Below are 27,628 nucleotides of genomic sequence, written 5' to 3'. Positions count from 1 at the left end.
TTGTAAAAACTAAAATAATACAGAAACACATCAGACAAAGGTAACATCTGCCCACATTTTGATATATACCTTGGAATTTTAATTTTAATAAAACAGAGATAATACTACGTTTTAACCCACCCTTTTCACTTACAAACTATACTGTGAACCTAACCATTAAATATTCTTTTATAACATAATTTTCTTACTTTGTGAATTTTCTATTCATGTTTTTGTTCACTTTCAAACGGAGTGGTTCTCCTCATTTTGTACTTAATATTAATAAAATTAACTATGTTAATGTTATATAGCTTTACATTGTTTCCCTTTCATTATCTGTCTTCTAATTTTGTGTATTGAATTTTCTTTGACGTACATAATTCAAAAATGTTAGGTTTTCAAGACCAATCTGCTTCTTTATGACGTCTTCATTTGTTTTTATGGTTAGAGTGGGTTTTCCTGTTCCTTCTGGAACTTACTTGGTGCACAGTGTTAGGTAAGAGAAAACAAAAAGGATCAGTAAACTTCAACTAAATAACAACGTAGGAGGAGACACAGCTCCAAGGGAGATCGGCCCTCTCCACCCTCCGCACAGGAGGCGCTGTGCAGCTTGCAGCGGACCCCAGGCTGTCGGTCAACCGGGCTCTCTCTCTCCAGGGAGGAAGGTCCACTCTGCACCCCTGAGACCGTGGTCTAAAGGGCAATGGTCAAACCAGCCTGGGGTCCTTTCTGGAGCTCATGGCTTTGAGCGACCCTGACGAGCTGGCGGGGCGCTGTGGAAGCATCCTAGAGCCAGGGCGGCACGCCAGCGGGCAGTGCAGAGCGGACCAGGCCTCGAAGTCAGTTATTGCTGTGACTGACGCCGCTGGAGAGGCACCCGCTGGGCGAGATGAAAGCAGTCAGTCAGTTTCTGGGGCCCTAGATTGGTGGCAGGTGAACTCTGAAGATCATTGAAACAAAAGTCATCATTCCTTGGCCTAAAAGCTGTTAACTGCACATGGGCCCTTTCACCCCAGAGACAAGGGCATTAACGGACCAGCCTCAAGGACACCCTACGGTGCAACGACTTGCTACCAAGAAGCCCCATCACTGCACGCCTCCCTCTGGGAGTTAACATTTCTGGTGTGGTCGCCATGCTGTGCACTGGGCTACACGCTCCCCGCATCTACCACTCATTTAATGATGATGCCATCGAATCCTCAACCCTTTATTGTGGGAGCTACTGGATGAAGAGAGAACACAGATGAGGGAAGTGGGGTTCGGAAAGGGGAAGTCCTTGCCCTAAACTGCACAGCTGGTAAGAGGTGGCAGTATGGTCTCAGTCCAGGGCCCCCACACTATTCAGAAGGGGCTTCCCGTTTAACCCCCATCAGGCTGGCGTCCAGACCACAGCCCCCTCTGCCCCCACCCCCGGAGAAACACCACATCTCCGTGAAGCCCACAGGCCCTCAGTATTCTGGGCAGCTTTTGAGATGGTCCATGCCCTTCAGAGGTCAGAGGTCAGAGGTCAGCATGGCCCCTGCCCAGCATCCACAGTTAGTAATTCTACAGTAATTCTCTTTCCTCGGGGACTTTTCTACACTATTCTCAGATACTTAAACTTTCTACCTATTGCACATCTCAGGTAACCCACGTCACATGCTTCAACATGAAATCATCCACATTTTGACAAGCCCTGGGTATGTGTCAACAGATTCAAATCTTCACCTTCTAGGTTGACAAGAAATCACTATACTTTTCCCTTTATCTGAATATTAGCCCTCTTGAATACAAAGAAAACAACGGTACAAACGCGGGAGCCTCAAAAGTCCTGACGGACATGTCCACAGTGCCTGCGCCCCAGCGTGGAGAGGGGCTCTCTGAACGGCAGAGATAAGATCCTGATAGCCTCAGTCCACTTGCAATCTCTGGCAACCTGTGCACAGGAATCCTCAGTGCTGTCTCCTAACGGCCAGCTGCCTGGTATCACAGGGCTGGAAACACTGCAAATTAGCCACTGGAGACCATCTGAGGTGCAGGCCCGCTGCAAGGCCACTGGACGGGTGATCAGAAAGACGGGAGCACCCGAAGCACGAGGCCAGCTCCTCAGCACCAGCTAGTCAACACCTTAGTATCTCCTGTCATCTGGACACATGCTTCTGTTACGAAACCCCCTTTAAAACAGCAATTCTGCCACTGACCTATACAACAACATGGCATAATTGAGGAAAGGTATCATTTGCTTGGCCAGAACAATTGTTCGCAGCTATTCATTAGACATCAATAAAATAAAAACAGAAACCTTAGAGCAGAGGGCCAACTGCCAGTGAAGCAGGGCAAGCGACACGGGTGAGAGCCTGGAGGCTGGGTAGAGTGAGGCAGCTCGCCGGGGACCCAAGGCCAGAGCAGGAGGAGGCCTAGGGCCTGGAGCAGACCCCTACAGAGATGCTGGATCCTGAGCAGGTGCACCCAGGACCCAGAGACCCACCCAGAGACGCTCCGGGGCTGGCTCCGGCTCACACCTGCCGGCAGAGAGTAGTGCCTCCTCGCCACAGGTCTGGTCCGCGTCCAGAGGTCCAACTCAGAAAGCTTCAGCTGTAAGCTCTGATGCATCTCTACATACCAGGCATCTCCAAGTACCCAGTGTCTCGGGAACATGCCCTGCTTCCTTCTTCTTTTTTAACTGAGCTCCACTGGTTTCTTAGGGAATCTTTTAATCTTGTGTGAATAAAACAAGAGAAAGTTCAGAACCACAGAGGAGGTTGCTGTCTTCAAAAATCTAACAATTTCTATGAAGAACAGTCTTGTTCTAATGACTCTAGAGAAGAGAGCTACGACTAGAATGGGAATGACAGGAAGGCAAACCGTCTCTCAACACATAATCTTAGCTACAGCTGCCATTCATTATGAAGGGCCAGAGCTTTTGAACTCCCTCCTTGGACAGCCATCTGTTTGGGATGCTGCTTTTTTTTTAGAAAGATTAATACCTGGTCTAAGAAGACAGTCAATAATGACGAACCATTTACTCAGTGCTTACTATATGTGAGGCACATAATGCCGAGTCCTTACCGTGCACTTCTACATGGGTTCTCACAACATCCCCTTCAGAGAGACTATTACTAATCTCATTTTACAGATGGCAATACAGAGGCTAAGAGGTAAAGTCATACTCGCAAGGTTAGAGAGCTAGTGAATTGCAATCTGAAGCCCACCTGCTTCTGGAGCCTGAGTTCTTTTACAGCGGTGTTTTAAATCACGCACTTTCAAATTTGAGCATGCAGCAGAATCAGGGCTCGTTATAATCTAGATTACAAGGCTGCTGCACCTCTGGGGTTTCAGATTCTGTTGGTTGGGGGCAGGACCCAAGAATCTGCACTGCTGACATGTTCCCAGGTGATGCTGCTGCTGCTGGTCAGGGAATCGTGCTCTAAGGACCCCTGTCACTCTAGAAGATGGGACAGGTCTCCAAGTCCCCCCGACTCTTAAAAAAAATCTATGATTCAAGAATATTTGGGGGGGGGATACACAAGGAAAAATAAATACCAGAGACTTCAGGAATGAAGCATTTCCAAAAAGTATTAAAATTAGCGCCTTTTATTCGTAAGCAAGGTTTTTACACATTATTTAAACCATGGCCACGTGTGATTTTTCAAAAGAGTATTAAAAAAGTAAAGGAAAAAAAAGCAAAGAGGCCTTATTTTTTTCTTTCAATATTTACTGAGCACCCAATCTGGCAGATGAGCTCCTTTACAGAGCTGCAAGCCGTGGTCCTCCTCAAAAGTATTTCACTGACAAAAGGCTAGTTCAGTTCAGTCGCTCAGTCGTGTCCAACTCTTTGTGACCCCGTGGACTGCTGCACGCCAGGCTTCCCTGTCCATCACCAACTCCTGGATCCTACACAAACTCATGTCGGAGTCGGTGATGCCACACAACCTTCCAGAGGACCCACCCATGAGGCGTTCCCCACGGGCTAAAAACTGGCCTCTTTCACTCCTGACCTCCCCGTCCCGGCGGCTGAGGTGCCTGTGGCACGCTAGAGGCACCAGGAAAGCGGACAAGGGACTTGCAAGAGCTTGGAGACGGCGGGGAGACTCCACCTTCTGCTCTGGTATGTGTCCCATTTTCTGAAATGGGCAAACAACTCTTCGTTCCTGGATCCCAGTACTTCTGCTCAGCACCGGCGCTCTGGGCCCCAAGTCTTGCCATACGCCCCCCGGGCCAGGCTTTCAGCCCCGCTCACACACCCCAGGACTCAGTTCCTCCTGAGTTTCCTTTCTAGCAACAAATCAATACTTCCTCCAAGACAAACTCTGAGTTGTTTATTTTTCACTTTCTATATTTAGATATAAAACTCAGCACTTTAGTCCTTAAAAAAAAAAAAAAAATTAATCGGTGTTGCCAATGCTCTAAAATATCCCACAGCAGACAGGCTTTAACTACTAGAGGACAAGTTGACTTTTAAAGAAATGCGGCTAATAGACCATTCTCCTTTTCTTCCACGTGTCCAAGAGGTGAGCCTCGGGCAGGCTACATTTCAAGACCAGAGGGCTGCTGAGAACTCAGGGAGAGAAAGGAACCCCCCTCGAGCATCAAGTCCAAACTGCCTTGAAGAGGGCCGACCTCTCTAACAAGAGTAAGAAGCCCCCACTCTGGGTCAAAAGCCAACAGCACCCCTACACAGCCTGTCTCCTTTTGAGGCCCCACTGCAGCACCCCCACCACGGTGGAGGATGAAAGGGCTGCGGGGAGGCTGAGCATCTCGGTTGGGAGCCACTTACTAGCGGTGAGCCCCTGGGTGACTATGCTTCCATCGCCTTCTCTGCACCGTACAGCTGAGTGTAATGAAGTCTTGGCACAGGGCTAAGGGAGGAGCTATGGTCCTAACGATCTAAGTGGAAAAGCAAGCTGGCAAGTGGAGGACACCTGAGTTTCGCCATCGGGGAGATCCCGGATGCCGACTCTTAACTTCTGCTCCTCTATGACAGATTAACCTCACCTTCGGAGACTACTGCAAGGAATAAATAAGATAACTTATTTAAAGCCCACTGTATAATGCTTGCTTTTTTTTTTCCTTTACGTTTTAACAAGCTGCAACAGCAGCACCCGTCTGTAGGCATGGCCTGCTCTAAGGACGCAGCTGGCAGACAAATAATAAAAACACGCGTTGGCTTCTTTTTTACTTCAAATATTTTTCCTTTAAATACTTAAGTAGAATTTTTTTAATAGCACAAAGTTACACGTAGTTTCACTATATATTACAATTTTTTTTAATAGAGAAATTAAGATTTTTAGCTGAAGTTTCAATGTCTAGTATTTTTTATTAATCATCTATTTTATACACAGCAGTTGTATGCATGTCAGTCCCGATCTCCCAGTTCATCTCAGTCTCTCCTCCCCCTTGGTATCCATACATTTGTTCTTTACATCTGTGTCTCTGTTTCTACTGTGCAAATAGGTTCATCCGTACCATTTTTCTAGATTCAATATATGCATTAATATGCGACATTTGTTTTTGTCTTCCTGGTTTACTTCATTCTGCGTAACAGTCTCTATGCATGTGATCTCCGTTTTGATCCTGGCTCTCTCATAGCTGCTGGGCGACTGGGAAAAACCATTCGACCTCTCTAAGCCTCGGGTTCCTCATCAAAAATGGGGCTGTTTACGAATGACTATGCTTCATGGCAAACAGATGGGGAACCAGTGGAAACGGTGTCACATTTTATTTTTTCGGGCTCCAAAATCACTGCAGATGGTGACTGCAGCCATGAAATTAAAAGACGCTTATTCCTTGGAAGCAAAGTTATGACCAACCTAGACAGCATATTCAAAAGCAGAGACATTACTTTGTCAACAAAGGTCCGTCTAGTCAAGGCTATGGTTTTTCCAGTGGTCATGTATGGATGTGAAAGTTGGACTGTGAAGAAAGCTGAGTGCCGAAGAATTGATGCTTTTGAACTGTGGTGTTGGAGAAGACTCTTGAGAGTCCCTTGGACTGCAAGGAGATCCAACCAGTCCATTCTGAAGGAGATCAGCCCTGGGATTTCTTTGGAAGGACTGATGCTGAAGCTGAAACGCCAGTACTTTGGCCACCTCTTGCGAAGAGTTGACTCACTGGAAAAGACCCTGATGCTGGGAGGGATTGGGGGCAGGAGGAGACGGGGATGACAGAGGATGAGATGGCTGGATGGCATCACAGACTCGATGGACTTGAGTCTGGGTGAACTCTGGGAGTTGGTGATGGACAGGGAGGCCTGGCGTGCTGCGATTCATGGGGTCGCAAAGAGTTGGATACGACTGAGCGACTGAACTGAACTGAACTGAATTGAGATGTTGTGCATACTCAGATCACACGTATGAAGAGCAAGTAATACAAATGGCTGGCATACTGAAATAATGATGATGATAATAAAACAATATTTTTGCTGAGGGCTTACTATGTGCCAGGCACTTTCTTTAGCTCTTCACTAGAATCATCACGGTGAATCCACCCAGTAATTCTTTGAGGTAAATAGTATTATTTTTATCCCCATTTTACAGAGAGCAGATAGCAGCTCAGAGAGGCCAAGTCCAAGGCCAGAGAGCTGGGTGTGTGGAGGGTGTCAGCTCTGCACTGGCTCACTCAGTCTTGGCTGACTGTGCATTTAAATACTGGGCTCCTCCCTCCCATGTTAACTCCCTATTCCCTTATTCTTTAAATATCACATGTTGGCTTTATCCTGTAAGTGCTAGAAGGTTTTTCTGTTCCTCCCTTGTTTACTCACGCGCATTCATCTCCTCACTCACACCCACTCAGTGCTCTCATCTGTCAGCTGGAGAAGCAGAGAGAGCCAGAGAAGAGCTGCCTCCTCTCTGACCGACAGCAGCCAATGGACAGTGTCCGCGCTTTCTCCCTACGATGAAGTTCTACTATTGATCACAGTAGAGCAGCCCCACGAGGTCCCCTGCTGCCTTCCTGTTTTAGATGTGCCTGGAATGATTCTCTGGCTCTTCTATTCCTTGAACACTAAGGTCACTCTGGCCCCTCCAGTGCCCCTTTGTTAGCTGCCTTCCCTGGGTAATTCCCTCGTCAATCAAGATCTGTTTCTGGCAACGCCACCCCTCCTTTTTCCCCTCCTTTTTCCCCGACAGAATGTCACTAGCACTCTGTTATGACAGTCTGACCGGGTGTCAGCCCCACAACCGGGCACTGTGGCGTTATGAATTTCCAACGCCGTCGTATGTACACACAGCCGTGTCATTAATCTCGAGGCTGAGGAAGACGGGAGAGAAGAGACCTGGAGGGGAAAAGATGAAAATATCACACCAGGTCTGGGGCATCATATGGCTCTAGCATCTGGCTGATCCTTTGTAAGCTGCCCGGGCACTTACTGCCAGTCACTGTGAAGGAGGGCCTCTGGGCCCTGCTCCGAGCCCGCCAAGGGGCTTGGTCCCTATACCCCAATAGATGTGTTTCAGAAAACCACCGTGACGGGGTCAGCCTTAGGCCAGCCCAGAGTGGATACTGCTGGTTCTGGGCAGCCTAGGATGGAGGGGGAGAGGAGTGTGACCTAGAATTGAGGGGAGCAGAGTGGACTCGGCAAGGCAGCCACCGATATTCAAAGCCAGGAGCAGCTGGGAGCCCCAACTAAGAACGTGAGCCTCCTTCAGGCTCCAAGTGTGGCTCTGCCAGCACACTCAAGCCCAGTGGCATGCGGGACGGCAGTGTGACTCGGAGGCAAGCTAGTGCCACCACAGTGCAGAGCTGGGCTGAGGGTGAAGTGGGGGTCCTCACCGACTGAACACTGAGCTACCAGCAAAGAAACAGTTGCACTAACATACAGGCACACACAACACACCACCACCACCACCCCCTCCATGCAAACAGTGCCAGCGTCCACGCCACAGCAGGGCCCTGGCAGACTCCTCGCAAGCACCAACGAGGGCACAGGTGAACTTCTTTCGGGTTCCTGATTCTCACCAAGTCATGAAAGGTTCAAAGATGGCACCCATCACAGCCCAGCGGCCCTCCTTAGGTTAGAAGCCTATAACACTGGCAGAAAATCTGATCGCGGTCCCTGCCCTCCTACAATCCCTGCACTCTGTGTCCAGGATACGATACAAGGCTGTCCACACGTGGCCTGGAGGGCCCACACCACACCTGACTCTGCTGCCCGCCCCCCAACTCCAATCATGCTGGCCATTCAAGGCCTCCTAGTGTGATCCCTCCCAACTGCCTTGGAGACTTCCTCACTTCTGCCTCCACTTTTTTGACTGGCTAAACCCTGTTCCCTCAGAAGCCTCCCCTGACCCCCAGATTAAGTCAGTTAGGAGAATAAAACTGCTTATATTTATGCAACACACATACTGGGCCAGGCCCAGTGATTAGCATTTCACACACATGATCTCTGCAACCCTCACGGTGGCCCTGTGGGCTGTATCCTCCTATTACGACTACTCCCATAGGGGCTCAGAGCCCGGGTCTAACCACTGCACCCACTACCCGCATACTTTCTCTACATAGCACTGGGTACAACCTGAAAGTCACTGGACAGCTGTGTACATACAATGTACACAGTGCTGAGTGTCAGCCCCCTGAGGGGAGAAGGGGCATGTTTTTCAGTTACCCTTCTATGTACCTGGACTCGGCATAGGAACTCGTGCCTGGAGAAGGCATTCAGTAACTATCCAAAGAAAGGAGGGAAGGAGGGATACATGCCTGATAATAAAAGAGCAGTTTCTCTGGCTGAACAGAGGGAGGAAGTGGACTGAAGTTGTTTGTTCTCGACCAGCCTCGAGCTTCAAGGCATCCTGGCAGGCCCTCCTTGCTCATGGAATACAGGAAAGAGAAAGTCTGAGGCCTGGCCAGCACGGAGAAGGTGCGTCATAAACCAGGGTACCCAGCTCCTGCCTGCCTTTGTGGACGGGCCCTTCTGCCTCTACCACTGCCTAGAGAAGCTGAGGGGCTGAGTGATTCCCGCGCTCTCCAGTGTAAGCCGTCGGCTGTTCTGGGTGTGGTTTCCCCACCTGGCCACTCACTTTTACAGATCAGGTCAGTGGCATGGCTTTGGCTGGGACCCCCACAAGAGGGCTGCACCTCTTCCTGGAAGCTAGACAGGAACCCCCGGCCCCCCGCCATGCACACACGCGCACCACTAGGGGGAGAAGGGGGAGCGAGAGAGCAGGTGCTGCTCCCAGGGCGGCCCTCCGCACAATCTGCTGGCACACAAGGCCTCGACTCGTCCCGTCGTCTCTCAGTGAAGGGCAGAGGGGCCTGTCCACTGAGGCGCACAGCTGAATGGAGGGAAAGGGTGGTGGGAACAGCCAGGCAAGGCAGGCCTGCTGGAACTGTCTCGGGGAGCTGGGCTTCCACCCAGATCAATTCTGTCTTGGATGGAAGGGCAGGACTACTCTGTGAAACAGGCTTTGCTTCTCTTTGGCTGCTTGGCTCCCCAGGCAGCTTGCCAGGGCATGCTGTTCCGATCAGGGCACTGGGTCCCGAGGAAATCCGCAAGCACTGCCGAGTCACAGCCACGTGAACTCTGCTTATCTGGAAGAGCCCAAAGTGGAGCTGACTGCCTGCCTTTATGGCAAGGAGGCATTTTTGGAATGCAAATGACTTGTGTTTAACTTATAAGCAAGGAGAAAACAGGAGGGTGGTGAGACACGGGCACATGGGAAATAGTCAAAAAAGGTGGAGAAAGCTTTGTTTTAAAACTATCTGGATAATGAGAAAGCAGCTAGCTAACAAACCCAGAATTATCGGGGGAGGGAAGGGATTAAGTAATACAGAACCCCCATAAAATCACAGCATATGAAACCACATACCTCATATTTTAGCACTTTCTCATCAATTCAAAGCAGCATAAATATGGCAATTACTCACATAAAGCCTGCTGGTGTGTTCAAGCTGTAACTGCACCTATCAAACTGTTACAGCGATAGATGGGAGGCTCTCTACTGAGATTAGCCGCCTTTTCTCCAAGACAGAATTACAGAGATCCAGGCTGACTTTAGGGAAACAACTAGATTTAACAGCTCTAGACTCGCCAATTCTCTTCCACGAGAGCTGGAGAAAGTGTCTGTGATAAATATGGAGGGAAATATGGAGGCTTTTTTAGGGCAGCTGTTTCCCAAGTGGGAAGGAACTTGGTAAAATGTGAATCTATTCAGTCTGATGCTATAAAGCTCACAGCTTTACCTGCCTGAGCACAGACGGAAGGGCTGGAACGTGGGTCCTTTCCAATGATGGCTCTGGGTGGCCTCTGCCCAGAGGCCTCCAGGGTTTCTGTTTCCTCTCTTCTGTGAGACAAACACTGTCCTCTAAGTCACGGGAGAAAAGCTGAGAGAGTAAGGTGCCCTAGGGAGACAAAGAGCAGAGTGCTCCCCACCCAGACGAGAGGCACTGGCCCGGGGCTGGCCCCTCCTCCTGCTCCTTCCCAGCCTGAGGTCACTGGCCAGGCTAGCCCTCAGCGTCCACAGAGTGCAGAGGAAATCCACCGGCAAGGTCTTGAACGCAGGAACCCTGTGGGGAGGCGAGAGCAGCGGCAGTGTGGTATAAAACGAAATGCAACTTCCCAGGTGGTACAGTGGGTAAGAATCTGTCTGCCAGTGCACAGAACACAGTTCAATTCCTGGTCTTGGAAGATCCCACATGCTGCGGAGCAACTAAGCCCGAGTGCCTAGAGCCTGTGCTCTGCAACTGAGCATTGCAACAAAGAGCAGCCCCTGCTCGCTGCAGCCAGAGAAAGTGGAGCAAAAAGCAACAAAGACCCAGTGCAGCCTGAGAAACCCCACAAGAAGCACCTATTTGGTCTCTGTCCCCGGTTCCTGATACAGAGCTCCTAAAACCCTTGGAATTTCCTGAGTGTTTTCTGCTATCCATAACAAGCCCCTTGTTACCTGAAACCTGAGTTTATCATAATGAGGTGACTTTTGAGGGGGGGAACCTATATGGCTTCAGGATGGGGGCTAGTCACCAGAAAGACCAAAGCTTGATTATAAGAGTTAGAACTTTCAGCCCCACCCCCCACCTCCATCAGGGTACTGGGGCTGGAGATTGAACTCAATCACCAAAGGTCAATAAGGAATCAATCATGCCTCTGTAACGGAACCTCTACATAAACCCTAAGCAGGGTTTGGAGAGCTTCCAGGCTGGTGAACACACCGAGGTGCTGGGGGGGTGGCATGCCCACGCACAACAACTCTGCAAGGAAGCAATCTGCATCTCCATCTCACCGCCGCGGAAACGGGGACTCTGAGAAGTGAAGGGAGGCGCTCAGGGCCACACCTGCCCCGCGGCCCACAGGTGCCGCTTTGGCCCCTCTCTTTGCAAGGCTCTGTGCCAAAGGCCAGGGCTAAATAAAGACCATTTCCCAATTAGATTAAGCAACCTGGGAGTTCCCCAGCAGCTGTAGGAAATCAGCTCCAGTAAGAGTTTGGCCTTTTGTCCTGCTGTCTCCTGTCAGGGCAGCACTGTAAGCTGCTCTGAGTTAGCTATAAAGCTGAAAATATATGCCCAGGACTTATCTCGAACACTTAGCAGCCATTTTCTGTTTACTGTTTGGTGGGGTTTTGGAGGCAGCTCCAGGAAAGCCCGGGTGGTGTCTTCTGAGGGACTGTGCTCCACCCAGGCAAGTGCACCCTGACACAGGTGTCTGGGCCTAGCGGGCACAGGGGGGACAGATGAGTGCTACGCCATCTCCCTGAGGGGACAGGCAAATCCGGGGGAGTTATTAAACTCCAGTACCCAGGAGGGTTGTCTATTTTCAATCCATAATATGGAGGTGAGACGCTGAAAACGTGATCACTCACCTAGAGCCAGACATCCTGGAATGTGAGGTCAAGTGGGCCTCAGGAAGCATCACTACGAACAAACTAGAGGAGGTGATGGAATTCCAACTGAGCCATTTCAAATTCTAAAAGATGATGCTGTGAAAGTGCTGCACTCAATATGCCAGCCAACTTGGAAAACTCAGCAGTGGCCACAGGACTGGAAAAGGTCAGTGTTCACTCCAATCCCAAGGAAAAGCAATGCCAAAGATGCTCAAACTACCGCACAACTGCACTCATCTCACACACTAGCAAAGTGATGCTTAAAATTCTCCAAGCCAGGCTTCAACAGTACATGAACTGTGAACTTCCAGATGTTCAACTTGGATTTAGAAAAGGCAGGGGAACCAAAGATCAAATTGCCAACATCCGTTGGATCATCAAAAAAGCAAGAGTGTTCCAGAAAAGCATGTACTTCTGCTTTACTGACTACGCCAAAGCCTTTGACTGTGTGGATCACAACAAACTGTGGAAAATTCTTAAACAGATGGGAATACCAGACCACCTGACCTGCCTCTTGAGAAATCTGTATGCAGGTCAAGAAGCAACAGTTAGAACTGGACATGGAACAACAGACTAGTTCGGAATCATGAAAAGAGGATGTTGAGGCTGTATTCTGTCACCCTGCTGTTTAACTTACATGCAGAGTACATCATGAGAAACACTGGGCTGGATGAAGCACAAGCTGGGATCAAGATTGCGGGAGAAATATCAATAACCTCAGATATACACATGACACCACCCTTATGGCAGAAAGTGAAGAAGAACTAAAGAGCCTCTTGATGAAAGTGAAAGAGGACAGTGAGAAAGTTGGCTTAAAACTCAACATGCAGAAAACAAAGACCATGACGTCTGGTCCCATCACTTCATGGCAAATAGATGGGGAAACAGTGGAAACAGTGGCTGACTATTTTTTGGGGCTCCAAAATCACTGCAGATGGTGACTGCAACCATGAAATTAAAAGACGCTTACTCCTTGGAAGAAAAGTTATGACCAACCTAGACAGCATATTAAAAAGCAGTGACATTACTTTGCCAACAAAGGTCCATCTAGTGAAAGCTATGGTTGTTCTAGTGGTCATGTATGGATGTGAGAGTTGGACTATAGAGAAAGCTGAGTGCAGAAGAATTGGTGCTTTTGAACTGTGGTGTTGGAGAAGACTCTTGAGAGAGTCCCTTGGAGATTGAGGAGATCCAACCAGTCCATCCTAAAGGAAATCAGTCCTGAATATTCATTGGAAGGACTGATGCTAAAGCTGAAACTCCAATACTTTGGCCACCTGATGTGAACAACTGACTCATTTGAAAAGACCCTGATTGATGCAGGGAAAGATTGAAGGTGGGAGAAGGGGAAGACAGAGGATGATATGGTTGGATGACAACACCGACTCAATGGACATGAGTTTGAGCAAGCTCTGGGAGCTGGTGATGGACAGAGAGGCCTGGTGCACTGCAGTCAAAAGGGTCACAAAGAGTGGGACACGACTGAGCAACTGAACTGAACTGAATATACTATGGCTGCTACAGAGGTATTCCACTGGGCTGCACAGCCTTTAACCTTTTGGGAGGAGGAAACGCCTCTCACTTTGATCACTTGATGAAGACTGTAGCTTGTGGTCCAGCCCCACTACACATGCACGCACACACGTGCAATCTCTACACTGAATTTCAGGGGTTCGAAGACCTCCAAGAAGCCTACCCATAGTCTCCAGGTTATGCACCTCTAAGTAAAAATAAGCCTGCACAGTTGTTCAGGTCATAGATGCCAGGGGTTTGAGAATCTGCTCTCCCCCAAGCTCCCTGCTCCAACTGTCCCTCAGACAACAAATGCTTAAGCAAACTCCAAAGATGGCTCCTGTGGCAGCAGCAAAACCTTCTGCGTTTTGTTTCACATGGGCAAAGAAAAAGAGCAGTGAAAAAAGCAGCAGTGTAGACAGACTCACCAGTGAGAAATCTTTAAGGATCAAGCCTCAAGAATTCATCTTGTATCTACTGATTATTTCGTTATCTCCCCTAATCTATCACAGGGCAAAAGATGTCACTTATTCCTTCAACAGACACCAGGTGCCACAGTACGTCAGGTGCTATGCCAGGTGATGGCAAAGAAGAGACAGTCTCTGCTCTTGAGGTCCTCAGTGGAGAGCTGTGAAAACGACGTGAGCTAGTCTTGATCACTTCAGTGCTGCTCACCCTTTAAGTCCTAACAGGTCTACTTCCCCACCCTCTGATCTCAGCATTGCAGGAAAGACGGTGACAAGGACACAGCGTGGTGACAGCAGCCACACCTCCCTCCCCTGGGGCAGCTGCGAGGGTGGGCATTCAGGGGAGGATTCCTGACAATGGAGGTAACCTCAGAAGCCTAACCCAACCCAACCCAAGAGGACTTGTAGCAAAGAGATCTAACAATGGCGTGAGCACATCTTTTTCAGAGGGCAAGGAGAGAAAATGGATTGCTTTTTTTGAGGCTGACAACACCCCACAACAATTCATTCAGCTGTTAGTTAGGACAGGATGGTCAAGCTCTCTGTCCTGTCTTTCTTTACACCCTTGAAGGGAGTCTTCCCTAACCATCTGCCTGTTGCTACTCAGATTAGCCTGGATGTAAATGTTCACTTAGTCATGGAGCCTCCAAGGCTGTCTCCGCCCTTGCTCCAGGTGGTTGGACACCACCTCCCAGAGTGCATCCGGGAGAAGAGACATCACCAGGGAATGAGGAGTCTTTGTCAGAGCAGGTCTCTTCTCTAAGAACCTCTGAATTCAGATAGACTGCAGGGGACTGAAAAATTTTAAGCACCAAATCGCCGGGGATAAAACATCTATCTGCCTAGCCTCCATTTATTATCATCAGCATTATTATTATAACAGCTTTTTTTGGGCGGGGGTGGGGGGGGGGGACATGCCACATGGCTTGCAGAATCTTAAGTTTCCTGGCCAGGGACCTGGTCACGGCAGTGAAAGCACTGAGCCCTGAGCACTGGGCTGCCAGGGAGTTCCTACAACAAGCTTTACTGAAATATAATTCACACACCACATGTCGCCCACTGAAAGTATACAATTCAATGATTGTTTGTAAATTTTACAGAACTGTGTAACCATTATCCACAATCACTTTTAGAACATTTTCATCAACCCCAAAAGAAACTTCAGATTCTCCCACCTGTAAGCCCCTGGCAACCACTAATCTACTTTCTGTGTCTGTACATCTGTCTACCCTGGACATTTCATATAAATGGGATCCTAAAATATTTGGTCTTTCGTGACTGGCTTCTTTCACGCAGTATACTGTTTTCAAAGGTCATCCCTGTCGTAATACGCATACGTACATCATTCTTTTTTATGGTGGAATAACATTCTACTGTACGGACAGACCATAGTTTGTTTACCCACTCACCTGCTGGGCATTTGGGCTGTCACCACTCTCTTTGCCTATAATGAATAAAGCTGTGTCTCCACGTTATTATGGTTATTACTGCTGCTGTTATTACTATTCTGGCCACACTTGTGCAGCAGGCGGGATTCCAGTTCCCAGACCAGAGACTGAACCCATGTCTCCTGCACTGGGAGCATGGAGTCTTAACTGCTGGACTTCTAGGCTAGTCCCTTACTTTTGAACTCTAAATTCTAGTCATTTACACACATGTCCCCCAACTCAGGAAAGGTGCCCCTGAACCTTCATGGCGAGCTGCACCCTTGGGACACCATGTCTCCCACCAGCCCCGGCTGCTGGCTCTCCCTCCCCTGCTCTGCTGGCGCACACCTCCCTTCCTTCGGAGCCCCTCTGTTTAAACACCCCACCTGAGAAGTTTCACAGGTTCCCGGACTGTTAGCAATACACCTCTACCCTTCACACTAAGGACGCAGGGAAACCCGGACTGTTAGCAATACACCTCTACCTTTCACACTAAGGACGCAGGGAAACTAGTTCCCACCGAGAGGCTGCCACTGTGCTCAAGACCCTACTATTTTATGCATCTTTTTATTTCTCCCTTTCTTTAGACACAATCCCATGTTTCCACTGAATGGCACTTTTGAGGAAAGAGGTCTTCTGAATGTCTCGACGCTATCCATGCATTCAGAATCATTTATGAGAGCCCTGTGTCCTTGGTTTGGAGGATACAATGATGAAGACCCAGTCCACTGCCTCAAGGAACTTAGGCTCTATTGAGGAAGGAGGACAGTCAGGGTCCAGTGTGGACGTGCTCACAGACCACTGCAGGGCACGGGGTGCTGGGCACTGGCTCAGAGGACAGGCCAGAGAAGGACTCCAGAGGGGACTCTTGGAAGGCACCAGCAAGTAAAGGCACTGCGGGTGAGAAACAGCACACCAGCTGAGGGCTGTTCCCACCTGTGCGGCTGAAGTTTATCACTGGGGATGAAAATGGCAAGAGGTGAGGCTAGATACCAGATTCTGCTGGCAATGGTATTCCATTTTACCCTGAAGGTAATGGAGAGCCACCGAAGAACTTGAGACAAGGGAGGTGGCGTGATCCCATTCATTTTAGGAAGATATTCGCAGCAGTGTGGATAAAGGGCTGAGCAGACCTGAGACCAGGAGAAAGCCCAATTACCAAGAGGCTATGATCATAAACCAGGAAGAGAATGAGACTAATAGCAGCAGCAGCAGAGGCCGGATTCAAGACCACTTAAGTGGGGACAACAACAGGGTCGACTACTTAGGCTGAGTGATGTGGGAGGTTACAAGGGAACGACCTCTCAGAGTTCCCGCAAATTCTTCAGATGAAAACCTCTGAACCCTGCCTTCCCACTGATGAGAACAAGGGCTAATAAACCTTCTCAGGGGCATCAAAATATTTTTTTCCCAATAAAATTTTAAACTGCACCTTCTGGGTGAAGGACCCAGAAGTCCTAATGGCCTGCCCTCTGGTTTCCACACAGAAGCACATCCTTAGAATCCCAGGGAACCAGGACAGCGCGTCTGAAAACCCCGGGCCAAGCCTGAACGCTGAGCCTGATGTTCAAAGCTTCTAGGCAACACAGCTATGCGGCCAACGGCACCTTTCCCCTCTACACCTGAATCTCCTTCAGGCCACCGTCCCTACCCAGAAGGTTCTTTCCCATCCTTTCTTTGTTACAGAATCCAACTTTCTTTCAGGCCAAGCCCCCAGCCTTGACACTAACAAGCCATCTCAAGGGATTTTCTTTCAACCCAGACTCCACCTAAAGCTTAAGCATCACAGACTTGAGGCAAACTCATACCTTGAACATGAGTTCAATTCCTGGGTTGGGAAGATCCCCTGGAAAAGCAAACGGCACCCCACTGCAGTACTCTTGCCTGGAAAATTCCATGGACTGAGGAGCCCGGTAGGCTACAGTCCATGGGGTCGCAAAGAGTCAGACACGACTTAGAGACTTCACTTTCACGCCTTAAACTATTGATTTCCTTTTCCATGTAGCTGTTTTCGATGGGACTTGGCCTCAGGCTCAGGATCTCCTCAGCACTGAAATTACTCATTAGGCCCAGATACAGGCTGACAAACTAATTTATTATACTCAAACCACCTCATCAACCTTAGAAAGTGAAGACAAACAAATACAAAGACTATGAGTAAAATGAAGAGAAAAAATACAGAGATGTCATGATCTTGGATTCAAAGAGCATTTACTAGACAAAGATGTTCAACTACATATCAAACATAAACCAAATTAAAATCTCAACGGAATGGCTAAATACACTAAAGAAAAATAATTCAAAAAATCACTTAAGACACTTTGCCAAAAGAAAAAAAATAATAGCAAAACTAACTTTAAAAGATCCAAAAAAAAAATAGCACATAGAGGCTGGTTGGAAGGTTGCCCTGTAGACCCTGGTGGTTGTCAGGCATGCAGAAGAAGCCAGGCACTGGGGCTGGAGAAAAATGGAAGCTTTGCCGCCAATGACTTTCTTTACTGAGACCCCCGTGAGGGCAACATCAACTGTCTTATAATCTCTGAACCTGCAGCACCTAAGGGGGAACTGGCACATAAAAAGTTTTTTAATTTTTAGGACAGTGTGAGGCTACAGAATATTCTGGTAAAGAGCTGAAAATGATGAATTCTACCAGTTATTAGAACACATGATAAAATAAGAATTTAGGACATATGATTCTGGTATAAAAACAAGAAAGTGAAATCTGTAAAAAACAAACAAACAAAAACTTAGAAAAGAACCAATTTTTAGGATTTCACAGTTGATAAAGTAATTGTCACAAGGTACAGGGGAAGGATTAAAAGGTAGTACTACGATAACTGAATAAAAATTTAGCTCAATGCTTCAGATTCGAACAGGCTACCAAAGACTTACCAGGACTACGCATTTCTGCAAAAAGTTTGTGAGTCTTTTAAAGTCTCACCTTGGGCTCATGTTGCTTATGCCTGCCTATTCATTCCTTTCAAAGAATTCACATATTGAATAAATATGGGTAAAATCTTCTTCCACTAAATTCCAACAAGCCATGTCAACTCTTGTGCTGAATGGAAACTGCCCTGACAGTCATATATTACCCTAAATCCAGAGGATCAGTTAAGTCAGACAGAACTTGAAAATAATTCTGGCACACTTCTTCAATAGAGATTGACCGATGGTGCAAAGGAAGACAAAGAAAGATGCCACCCGTGCAAGTTCGCAAAATAAATTAGCAATTGAATCTTCTATTTATAGTAATCTCATCTCTGATGATATGACACGCGGCAGTATCTGGGCAACAGGATATCAGAGCAACAAATCACTATTTGAAATCACACCACCTGGGTGACAGCACACTAAATTCCATGTACAGTGGGGACAGGAAAATCACCAACACCGTCATATCCTTTCAGAAAGTAACAATCCAGGAAGACAAGGTAAAGATGTGAAAAGTGTAATCAAATTAAAGACACTACAAGATAAGCTATAAGGCAGATCTGAGGACAGTGACTGCAGCCATGAAATGAAAAGACGCCTGCTCCTTGGAAGAAAAGCTATGACGAACCTAGACAGCGTATTAAAAAGCAGAGACATTACTTTGCTGCCAAAGGTCCACACAGTCAAAGCTATGGTTTTTTCAGTAGTCATGTATGGATGTGAGCTGGACCACAAAGAAGGCTGAACGCCAAAGAATCGATGCTTTTGAACTGTGGTGTTGGAGAAGACTCTCGAGAGTCCCTTGGACTGCAAGGAGAGTAAACCAGTCAACCCTAAAGGAAACCAATCCTAAATATTCATTGGAAGGACTGACACTGAAGTTCCAATCCTTTGGGCACCTGATGCGAAGAGCCAACTCACCGGAAAAGACCCTGACGCCAGGAAAGATTGAAGGCAGGAGGGAAAGGGGATGGCAGAGGATGAGATGGTTGGATGGCACCACCAACTGAATGGACATGAGTTTGAGCAAACTCTGGGAGATGATGAAGGACAGGGAAGCCTGGCGTGCTGCAGTCCATGGGGTCGCAAAGAGTCAGACACGATTGGGCGAGTGAGTAACAACAAATAAGGTGCAACACAGTGCCTGCGAGGCAGAGCACACAGACAACATCGGCAGAGAAGCCCAGAAGAGGGAGAGGGAGGCCAGCAGGAGTCAGGAGGACCAGTCAGTGAGAAGGCGTGAAGCAAACTTCATCTCTGGTAACAGACTGACTTGCTGAGGCCAGAGTGGAGGAGGGCAGAGGGTGAAGGCAAACAAAAGGGCTGAAAGCAACGAGGTGGGCTAGGGGCCTGGAGTGAGGTCCCACGTGGGAATTTTCTACTCAGAGTGCCCACTTACAGAAGGCCCCCTCTGGTTCAAAATCAGGGCTTTTCAATTTGGCGTCTCTTCAGTTTCATACCCAGAATGTCTTCCCGCAGCGCTGTATTTACCAGTGCCTCTTTAGAATAGATCAGGAACTGTCTTTAACACTTCCTCCACGTGTCACGGATGTTTAAGATTTAAGAGGCGGCGAGTCTGGACTTCGCTAAAGTTTGCACAAATCTCTTGGTATTGTCAGGACATGGCCTAGACCATGATAAGGCTATCTTATATTAAGAGGGCTGTGTAATTTAGCCACTATTTCTAACTCATGATCGAATGGGACATCCGACACAGATGTACTGCTAGCACTAGCAAAGTCAGTAGGTGTGTTCATGCCAGAATGCATCTTAATCTCTGATCAATGTCTCGACCACAAGGAAAATTTCTGACCACAGGAAATGCTTGAATAACCAGCTATGCTTTGATTCACAGAAGGTTTCCAGATACAATCTCCATAGCAAAATAAAGGACTCCTGGATGCTGAAAATCACCCATCTTGGGAGTCACACAGCATGCAAACAATTCCTTGGAATCCACCACTCTCCTAAAGCAGGCCAGGAAGGATAATACAGAAATCTGTTTCCTTTTTACTCTGAACAAACAATTTTACTGAAAAAGATACAACTATCTGAAATAGGGACTGGCCCGAAAACAACCAAAAATAAGCAGTGGAAAGGGCAGAGTAGGATGCAGTGAGAGGCCTCAAGGAAAAGAAATGAGGGGCCGGCGGGAGGACAGAGAACTACAGACCTTTTGAGCTTATCGACTGGGTGTGTGAGGCCTGGCGCTAGGGTTTTCCCAAACAAAGCGATGTAAGCTGTAAGATCAGAAACTCCCATTTGACACCTCCGTTGGCGCTCAGACACACCATTATTCTTCAAGGGCCTGGAGGTGAGAGACGCTGTCACACGCTCACAGCCTTCCTGAGTGCTAACAGCATCGCTAGTCCAATCTTGGCAAGACAGGCTAGGGCTCCGGCTTCCAGGGAGAAGCTCTCAGAAGCCTCGGCTGCATCTGGCAGGAGAGGAAGGAAACTCTTCAACTCTTGGGGTCTCTTTGGTTTATAGAACCAAAGAGTTGGGCCAGATGCCTAAAAAACCAAAAAACTCTCTTTTATACATTAAAACTCTCATAATACACATTTGAAAATTTATAGAGAAATGTACAATGATAAACGTAAATGATAAAATGATTCAAAAAAAATCATCTTGTTCAACTGCCTACAATGTTGGTGAAGTTCACGAACGTGTGGAACAGCATCCAGACCAAGACACAGAGCATTTCCAGTCTTCCAGAAGCCCCCTCGTCGTCTCTATTCCTCACCAAGGATAACCACTGTGCTGCCTTACAAGAGCATAGGTAAGTTTCTCCTGTTTTTTTCTTTGTATAAACAGAATCATAGAGTATGTATTCTTTTGTCTCTGGCATCTTATATGTTCATGAAATTCACCAATATTGAGGAGAGCTGAATAAGATGATTTTTAAGGCATCTTGCAGTTCTAATGTATTACCATTTTAAACACACTGTGCTGCCCTTACACACTGAACAGTATTTTGGCAATACCCATCGAAACATAAAACGTCCACTTAGCGGACGTTTTACTAAGTGTATTTCTCCTTCAGATGTATTTGTACACCTGTATGTGTCTGAATACACCTGCCTATAGACAGATACCCACTGAAGTGCTGTTTAAATGTCCCTCAACAGCAAATAAATTATGATACATCCAGGCCAAGAAATCCTATGCAGTGAAAGGGAGGATGAGGAGGAAGCACAAGTGGAAGAGGAAAAGTAAGTCATAGCAGTAATTTATACTCACCAATATGGGAAAATGTGCCCAATATATTTTTCAGGTGGAAAAAAATAAGTTACAGAACAGCATGTTTTGTGCTGCTGCAACTGTGTATAAACACATTGTGCATGGGATGTTTGTTAAGTGTGTGTGTGTGTGTGTGTGTGTGTGTGTGCACAAAATAACTCTCTGCAAGACGACCTCTCAAACTCCTAATAGCAGGTAACTATGAGGAGTGAGAGGCAACTTTAACTTTTCCATTTCTAACAGTTTCTATATAATTTAGTTTTTTAAAGTAATATACATGTGTTGTTTGGAGAAGGCAATGGCACCCCACTCCAGTGCTCTTGCCTGGAGAATCCCATGGATGGAGGAGCCTGGTGGGCTGCAGTCCATGGGGTCGCTGAGGGTCAGACACGACTGAGTGACTTCACTTTCACTTTTCCCTTTCATGCATTGGAGAAGGCAATGGCACCCCACTCCAGTGTTCTTGCCTGGAGAATCCCAGGGACGGGGGAGCCTGGTGGGCTGCCGTCTATGGGGTCGCACAGAGTCGGACACGACTGAAGCGACTTAGCAGCAGCAGCAGCAGCAGCAGCACATGTGCTGTTTAACTTCTTTTCATACAATATAGCAATTACATACCGAAGTAAATAGATAAAAAGCCTTATTTTTCAGCACTACCCCTATTGAAAATCTCTCTCCTCACCCAGAGCTGTCTGGGAGGAACTCCTGAAACCGCTGCTATTTTCAAACAGTTTCACATCAAGTCACAAGCATATACACATAGGTTCACTCTACCTGATCATGAGATCATACTACACACTCTATTTTGCAACTTGCTTTTCCCACCTTACAATCAATCTTGGACACACAATCCCATACTGGTTAGATAAACCTCATCTTTTTAACATCTGCCTAGAGCTCCCCTGTACAGATGCGTTATTCTATTAACAGACATCCTTGTACATATCTTTGAGGACACATGCAACCAGTTCCACAGGACAAATTCCCAGAAGGGCCCATGACTGGGGTAAAGAAAGTAACAGTTCTAAAATTTTAACAGATGGTGCCAAATTATCTTTTTAAAAGGTTATGACTATTTATATTCCCACCAACAGCACACAAGTACACCAAATTCTAAACATTCTTCCTTTGATTATATTTTTAACAAGGAGTACCTATCTTACAACAACAACAACAAGTGCCATAATAAAAAGGAATAGAAACCTTTAGGTTTAGGATCTAGCAAAAAACAAATAAGTCTTAAGTGTAACCTGTTTTAAAAGCTGGTCTCCCACCTGCCAGATTTACTTAGAAGGCCAAAGAAAGCACCTAACTTACTACTACGCATATATCCCTACCCACAAAGAACGCTGGCCCTGGACATTATGATCAGAAGCCATCAGGCCACCACACTTGCTGGCTGCCGAGGTCCATGCGACAATCAGACAAAAGAAGTACTGTTTGTGTTGCCATGAATTGTGTTTCTCTGCCCTGTCAAGACTTCCTTTTAAAATGATTTGGGTTTTGGCTCCCTGCTTCTAGGAAATGCCAAATGTTGTTAAGGGCTAGCATTTCAAAGCACAGACAACCAGGGCTGTTATGCTAGTTATAGGAAGGTAGGCAGATTTTTAAGTCAGCAAGGCCATCGTCATACACAGGCTGGTCTAACAAGCCTTCCATTTAAAAGCTGGGGATACTCGGGTCTTAAGACATAAATAATGAAGATTAAGAGCTTGAGTTCTGGAATTAGATAGATCTACATTTGAGCTGAATCTGCTACTTTTAAGTTTAAGCTACTTTTAGGCAAATGACTTAATTTTTCTCAATACTAGCGCATCATTGCAACAGGAAACTAATAGCCTCTGCCTCATAAGACTGCGTGGGGATTAAGTAAGACCATGCAGAAGAGAAAAGAGCTCAGAACCTTCTTCCTCTGTAAAACCACTCAGGAAGTTCTCTGCAGAGCTGGGCACAGACATTCTGATCCACTGGGATGCTAAAAGAAAAATGCACAAACACCAGGAATTCTAAACGGAATACTTGCCAACTCTGCTGACAACTGACAGGCAGCATGGGCGTCCTCAGTGCTTCTCCCGTGCCCCACTCTCCTTTCCTGGGAACAAGGAAGAATAAGCTCCTTTGCTCTACTGTGGTTGGGTAAGGCCACGTGACCAGTTCTGACCAATGACTTCTGAGTACAAGTGAGGTGAGGCTGAAACATTTAATTGCTAGAATCAATCTCTCCAGAAGTTTCTTTCCCTTTGCACCTAGCATCATTCAAGAGGGTGCCTGCTCCATCGGCTGGGTCCTTGAGTGATGACAAGGCAAAGCACAGGAGCCAGAAAAAACATTATGAATGGGGGGGGGGGGGAATCTTTGCTCTTTTAAGGCACTGAAATTTTAATCTGGCCACATCTGAATGATACATTATGGCCAGCGGAAAAGAAAAATTTAGCTAAAGAAATTACAGTAATAATTAAGGTTGGGGTGAAAAATAAAATCTGTTCTCTAGAAAGGATCTTTCTTTATGTAAATTAAAGAATGAAAACCTGTGAAATTCTCCATTGACCTAAGGAAGCCACGGAGGTCTGTGCAGCTCTTATCCACAGACTCACAAAAAGCTTCCTGTTTCGGTGATCGACTGGTCTGCATTTACTCCTGCCCCACACACTGTTGGATCATACGGGAGACATATCCTTCTTAAGTTTCCTGGCAGAGTGATAAACACACACACACACACGGATAACTGTGGACAGAGACCTAACTGAAATGCTAATAAAATCAGAGGGAGACAGAAATGGGCAATGGAGGGAAGGCAGGAAAGGGTCTAAACACATCCTTCTCTCTAAACCCTCAAGCAGCTCCCTGAACAAGATCAGGTTACCTTTAAGTGACAGAAGCAGCCAAGTCCCTACCAATGCTAGTGGAAGTTCTCATCAGTAAGCAAAAACTAAAGACTGTAAAAAAGTGAGTTTTTCAGAATGCTGAATTTACTAAAGTTAGAAGACTTGGTGATTTTCAAATGGCAGAATAGAGACTTGACCCCTTTCTCCACTAAAGAACCACACAAAAGCAACCAGAAGAATGAGAAACAGAAATAGCACGTCTTTGACAAAACTAGAGACTCTGTGACCCCAAACCCCAATACACGAGTAAGAACCATCAAATGCTGTGAAGGTCAAATAAGGGTGTGGGAAAGCGATGAGAGAGGACGCTTGTTGTTACAGATGTCGGACAAAGCGGGCGAGTCCTTTTCTAAAAAGTAAACGCTTCTTTCTAAGGCGGGCAAGACCAGCAAGCCATTGTTTCTAACAGTGGGAACTGGCTCAGGGATTGGTGACTGAGGCTTCCTCAGGCCCAGTCCAGCACGAAGAATCACACACACAAGTCAAACCTCCAGGAAGCAGTCTGTCGGGGGCAGGGTGACAAGAGCGAGACTGCCTGGGGCATCACAGCTGCCATTTCCAGACGTCTGGGGGCAAGGAAGGCTGGGAGGGTATTCAAGAAAACCCCCCGCTAGGCTAGCCCCTTCCCAAAGGAATTTTCTACAGATTGCTAGACTGGAAGGAATCACCCCATTCAAGGATGGAGGACAATTTTATAAAAGGATCTAGCACATACTGAACCATTTCAAAAATGGTTGATGGTAAACTTTGTTATGCATATTTTAATCACAATTTTAAACAAGGAACCAGCACAAGACTACTAGCAAAAATCAAACAAAACAAGAAAACCCGCAAGAAAAACCAATTGCAAAGAACATTCATCCAAAAATGCTGCCACTAGTAAATAAAAACATATTCCCATGAAATAAAAGACAAAGAAACAATGCAATCTCCTCTGTGAAACAATGTGTAAAGCAGAGATATACTTAGAAAAGATATGAGACAACAAAAAGTAGATAAAACATTTAAGCACAGAGCTAGGGAAGTAGGAGAGAAAAATAAATCTTTTTCCATTATAGAAACCAAAATCACAAGGAAAAGGAAGGACACTGCTGAAAAAGCTGGAAGGGATGCACAGAAGTCAGGACGGCTTCAATCTACAGATTAAAGTGGCTCACTCTGCTCCAGGAAAAACTGACTTAATTCAATTAACAAGGTATGTCCTGGTAAAGTTATTAAACTTTAAAAAGAGACAGTGAAGAAAGGCAATCTTCAAGGCACTGAGGCGAAACACAGGCTGGCTTCAGACTGCTCCGCCACAGAGCCCACACTAGAAGATAGCAAAGCACGCCTAGAAAGGCCTCGAGGAAAGAAAGGCTAACCCCATTTTATACACAGCAAGACTGCCATTTAAATATAAAGACAATAAACATCTCTCAATGTTCAAGAGGAAAAACAAATCTCGACAGAATAACCGCATTTATGCACACTAATGTAAAAACTAGCAATCAGCAGCACATTTAAAAATAATACTCTATAATCAAGGCATCTGTTTTTACTCTCACTTCTGACACCAAACGTGTGTGGGTTTTTTCACACCGACTAATTCTCCAGCTCTCCGGAGACCAGCTGGATGTCCAAAACAACTGAGTTCTGACACTAACTATGTCTGGAGTCAGGGCAGATCCCCAGGTTAAGGGTTCGGTCCCACAGGACCGGCCCCCACTTTGGGCACCAGTCACAAGTCCCGGGCCTCCTGTACTTCTGGCTGACAGACTGCAAGTCAGGAGTTCCATGATCCCCTTTTCAGGTTTGATAACTTGCCAAAACAGCTGGCAAATTCAAGAACACATTTTTGTTTAATAATATAGCTGGTTTATTAGCTATATTATATATATAATATATATATATAGAAGGATACAAGGAGTCCCAGGTGGCACCAATGGTAAAGAACTCGCCTGCCAATGCGGGAGACGGAAGAGATGTCAGTTTGATCCCTGGGTCAGGAAGGTCCCTGGAGTAGGACACAGCAACCCACTCCAGTATTCTTGCTTAGAGAATCCCATGGTCAGAGGAACCTGGTGGGCTACAGTTCGGGTGGCAAAGAGTTGGACACCACTGAAGTGACAGCATGTAAGGACATGAAGGAAACAACTCAGCAACGGGCAAGTGGGAAAGATGCGCAAGGCAAGGTGTGGGGAAAGAGGCACGGAGCCTCTATGCCCTCTCCGAGCACCCTCCCAACACCTCAACCAGAAAGCTCTTTGAACTCCATTATTTAGGGGTTTTTATAGAGGCTTCATTACATAGGTATGACGGCTTAAAGCACTGGCCACTGGTGAATGAACTCAGTCTCCAGCCACTTGCCTCTCCCCAGAGGCTGGCGGGGGTGGTGGGGCTAAAACGTCCAACCTTCTAATCATGCCTTGGTCTTTCCGGTGACCAGTCCCATCCTGAAGCTCTCTAGGGACCCTAAGTCACCAGTCATTTCATTAGCCGATAAAAGACACTCACCTGTCCAGAGATCCTGTGAGTCAGAACCTGAGAACAAAGACCAAATAATCTATTTCCCAGTATATCATACCAAGTATGATTCATTCTAGGACTGCTGGAGTGGGTCAACAGTAGAAAATTATTAATGTATCCCAAATAGATCAAAAGTGAAAAATTATGACTGCATCTTTATAAAAACTAAAAATAAACAAAAACTCTTAGTGAAAAAGGATGGATGGTAAGTTTTTAGGAAAAAAAAAAAAGATTATTTCATCCCAAAGGCAACAAGGAAGAAGGCAAGAATATCCACTATTACTAACTGGCATTATGTGATATTGTCCTGGAGGTACTACTGGCCAATATAATTAGTTCAAAGGAGGGTAAAATCAGAGGAATAAACATGAGGAAAAGAAGTCAAATGATAATTATTTACAAGTGCTATTACTTATTTACCTAAAAAAACCCCAGGAAGTTCTATGTCTTGACTGTGGTGAGCATTACAAAACTATACACATTCATCAAAATTCATTGGGTGTAAACTTAAAATTGGTGAGTTTTATTATATGTAAATCATATCTCAATAAACCCAAACGAATCATTTGAAACACCATTAAGAGCAATAAAATATTCAGTAAGGAGTCTGAATACAAAGTTAATATGCAGAAATCAAAAGTCTTTATCTATATAAACACATATATTAGTCCCTTTTTATACGTGTGCTCCCCCGAAAGAAAAGTCAAGAGCTACATGAAGTTTAAAATACTACTGAGAGACAAAAAAAAACCCATCATAAAAATAACATCATAAACATGTCAACAGTTAATGTATGATTTAATATGATCCCAGCAGGATTACAAAAGGGTTATTTTAAAAATTAAACAGATTCTGAAGTTCATACAGAAAATTAAACAAGTAAAAAAAAG

The 27,628-nt window shown here is 46.4% G+C and overlaps 1 protein-coding gene across 2 annotated transcripts in view; it reads right to left on the bottom strand.

The window, feature by feature from the left end:
• The window catches only part of ARHGAP35 (Rho GTPase activating protein 35), a 115,233-nt gene that overhangs the window by 13,586 nt on the left and 74,019 nt on the right, over positions 1-27,628 (bottom strand). The gene's annotated exons all lie outside the window — the stretch shown is intronic.

The sequence above is a fragment of the Bos taurus genome, chromosome 18, assembly GCF_002263795.3.
Source record: "Bos taurus isolate L1 Dominette 01449 registration number 42190680 breed Hereford chromosome 18, ARS-UCD2.0, whole genome shotgun sequence".
NCBI lineage: Eukaryota > Metazoa > Chordata > Mammalia > Artiodactyla > Bovidae > Bos > Bos taurus.
The sequence above is the reverse complement of the archived record's forward strand: the minus strand, read 5'-3'. Positions and strand labels throughout refer to the sequence as shown.